The sequence below is a fragment of the Nannospalax galili genome, unplaced genomic scaffold, assembly GCF_000622305.1.
Source record: "Nannospalax galili isolate Female #2095 unplaced genomic scaffold, S.galili_v1.0 scaffold10862, whole genome shotgun sequence".
In the NCBI taxonomy this organism is placed as follows: domain Eukaryota; kingdom Metazoa; phylum Chordata; class Mammalia; order Rodentia; family Spalacidae; genus Nannospalax; species Nannospalax galili.
The window spans coordinates 17,707-21,849 of record NW_008347569.1 but is presented as its reverse complement, the minus strand read 5'-3'; positions in this window follow the sequence as shown (position 1 = coordinate 21,849).

Here is a 4,143-nt window from a genome sequence, read left to right as displayed (position 1 = left end):
CAACATCTACCTCAATGTTGTTTACAAGATTATGTCAAAAAAAGCACAAAATATTGTTGATAGGAAAATCATCATTAGAAAAAAACATGCTTCTCAAAAACTAACATAAAGAGTGTCTATTTGATGTCTCATTATCAGACAGGTAAACTTTAAAGAAAAAAGTTTAATAATAATAATGAATTATTTTACAGTGTTGAACTCAGTAGAAAGGAACATCAGAATCAAATATTAGACTTTGGGAAGTATCAATGGATTTGATGAACACCTGAGGAAGCAGAGTCCACATACCCCATGTCACTGATGGAAAAGCAGCAATACTAACAACTTTGTTGACATTAAATGATCAGCTTTATTATTTATCAATTTATTCCTAAGTTGAAAGCCGAGATGAGAGATTTTTCAAATAAAATATTTAGTAACATTAACTTACAGGAAATTTTTCTTCAATAGCTATTAAAGAAAATTCATTATGAGTCAAAAAGTTCCTCCTACAGGAAGTCCCAAATGAATTTGTTAATGAGTTCCACAGCATTCAAGAAAGAAATAATTACGTTAAACACCGTCTTCTAAGAAACAGAAAAAAAAAATCTATACCATATCTTTGTAAAGCCACTATGATCTTGATGTAAAATACAGTAAGAACAATGTAATTAAGAAATATTATTGAGTTAATTTCAGCCATTATGATACCTCTATAAGTCCTAAACAATTGGAACATATTTATGAGGAAATCAACCAACACATTTTATGCATTGTTTGATTTAGCTTGTTCCTGTTATTCTAAAGCAAAACACAAAATACACCATTGGACAAAAAGCTGATTTAATTTAATATTAGTAATTTGGGAACAAGGGAAATTTTTGTGATCATCTCATTAATAGAAAAACAAAAATACTTCTTGTATGTAATTTCATCATGAAAACTGTTGACAAGAGGACTCTAAGAAACATTGCTATCCTGAAAAAGATAGATCAAGAAAATATTTGGGCATTGTACTTCATGACTAAACACTAAAATGCTATCAATTAGAATTCAAAGTTAAGACAAGATTACTCCCTCTCACCATACTTGATCACTAGTGACTCAAAGAAGGGTAATATTTCAAAGGAATTAATAATGAAAACATTTCTAGCAGATGGCATGATTGTTTGAATAGTAACTCAGAACGTGCATCTGTTTTTTTTCTCACGAAACGGCAAACTCAGGGACTGGAGAGATAGCCTTGAGGTTAAAAGCATTTGTTGCTCTTGCAGAGTTAGGTTCCTAGCACCCATGTGGTAGCTAACAACCATCAGCAACTCCAGTTCCAGGGGTTCTGATGCCCTCTTCTGGTTTCCATGGGCATTGCACACATGTGGCAACACACTCATACACATAAAATATGGAGAAATAGGCAGCCTGAGCAGTTCTGGTCTCTCTGCACTCTGTCTCTCTTCTAGCTTTGGGCTGAGGGCTGCTGCTGCTCTTCTGCCTCAGATCTCCAGACTAGCTTCCTAATCCAGACTATCTTAAACCTCCATCTTAGTTTGTTAGACCCTCCACAGGCTGTCCCCACAGCCACATTGCCGTTGACCTCCTGAGCAGCCTGCAACACTCCTGCCTGCTATTCTCTTAAGTCAAATCCCGCACACTGTGCCTTGATCCCTTTTCACCCTGAGCAGCTCCACTCTATCCCAGCACTCTGTCCCACCTTCTGACCTTGGGCTCAGACCTCCTCCTTCTTTTACTGTCTCAGATCTCTGGACTATGCTTTTAGTCCAAACCTGCCCAATGTGGCCTAATCCTCTGCACCCACACTAGCCCAATTCTCCAGCTTGGTTTGTTAGACCCTCCACAGGTGTCTCCATTACTATCTTGACATTATACCCCCCAGGACTCCTGATCTGCCTGCCAGACACCTGCCTCCTACCTAAACCAGCCTACTCTTCTGTAAGAACCTGAAGGACACACCAACTTACTTTTCATAGCTGAGCAAAAAGCAACCAAGCTACATCAACAATATAAACAACCAAACTACAGCTACACAAAGTCAGAATAAAATTTTCTATCAGAAACACAACAAAAAAAGAGTATCCATTGCCCAAATGGCAATACAAAAGCACAAATAATGTGAAAAACAAAGAGAATATGTCTCCAACAAAACCCACCAGTCTTATAGCAGTGTGCTACAATGAGAATCACCCCAAAGAATCCCACGATGCAGAATTTAAAGGAACAACCATAAACATGATCAAAGAACTAAAGAACACACAAGCACCTCAAAGAATTCAAAGAGAATGAACATAAATTTGTGAATGAAGCTCAAGATATACAAATATATGGCTGAATGAAATAACAGAAATAATTCAGGACTTCGAAAGTGAATTCATAAAAGAGATAGAAATAGTGAGGAAAACCCAAGCCAAACTGAAAATGGAATTTCACACCTCAATAAGTCAATTTTAAATGACAGGAGAAACTTCACAAGCAGAATGAATGAAATGGAGAACAGAATATCAAGACTGGACAACAAAGTTGAAGAACAATACTCCTCAAGCAAAGACAATGAAAAGAAAAATAGAATACACAAGAAATGTGGGACATCATGAAAAGACCAAATCTATGCATCATAAGCAGACATGAAGGAGAAGAATCTCAGATCAATGTTAATGACCAGATCTTCAACAGGATTATAGAAAAAAAAACACTTCCCCAAATTCAGGAAACACATACAGATTCAAGAAGCACATAGAATACCAATTAGGCAGGTCTGGCAAAGAAACTTCCCAGGTTATGTCATAGCAAAAACACTAAATGTGCAGAGTAAAGAGAGGGTACTGAAAGCTGCTAAAGAGAAATAAGTTACACAGAAAGGAAAACCCAAAAGAATGACAGCTGATTTTTCAATGCAAAGAATGAAAGCTGGAAGAGCCTGGACCAAAATATACCTAGTTCTAAATGACTGTGGATGCCAAGCCAGAATACTTTATTCAGGTAAATGATCCATCATAGTCAAAGTGGGATGGAAAACTGCCCATTAATAGACTGAAAGAAATGATGTCCACAAACCCTGTCATACCAGAATACTGAAAGAAATACAAAGGACCAAAGATAGGAATGCCGATACCCAAGAGGTTACAGAAAGGAAACAAATCAAGGTATAATTAAAGACACATAAAATAGGACCAAGAACACAAAATAAATGACAGTAACCAAGACACATCTTTTAATAATAACTCTAAATATCAATGGCCTCAACTCCCCAGTAAAAAGACACAGGCTAGCTGGGCATGGTGGCACACACCTTTAATCCCAGCACTTGGGAGGCAGAGTTCAAGGTCAACCTGGTCTACATAGTGAGTTCCAGGACAGCTGGGGCTACAGGTAGACCCTGTCTCCAAAAGACAAAAAAATAATAATACACAGGCTAATGGAATGGATTAAGAAAGAAAATCCATCTTTTTGTTGTCTTCAATAAACTCATCCCACCTCAAAGATAGGCACTATATTAAGGTCAAAGGATGGAAAAAATATTCCAATAAAGTGGGACAAAGAAACAAGCAGGTATTGCAAGTCTACTATCTGTCAAAATAGATTTCAAATTAAAACAAATCAGAACAGAAAAAGAGGGTCATTTCATTCTAGTCAAAGGGACATTTGACCAAGAAGATATTACAATCATAAACATATATGCACCAAACTCTTGTGTACCCAATTTCATAAAAGCAGTAGTACAGGACTATAAAACACAGATAAACCCCAACTTGGTAATAGTAATAGTAATAGTAATAGTAATAGTAATAGTAATAGTAATAATAATAGACTTCAATACCTCACTGTCTCCAACAGACAGGCCAACCAAACAAAGAATTAACAGAGAGACATCTGAGTTAAATGACATCTTATATCAAACGGACCTAATAGACATCTACAGAATATTCCACCCAAGCACCAAAAAGTGTACTTTATACTCAGCAGCTCATGCAAGTTTCTCTAGGTTGACCACATACTTGGACACAAAACAAACCTCAACACATATAAAAGTAAATGAAATAATTGCATGCATTCCATCAGATTACAGTGCAATAAAACATGATCAATAGCAAAAGAAGCTCTAATAACTATATGAACTCATGGAGATTAAACAGCCAACTCCGGAGTGAT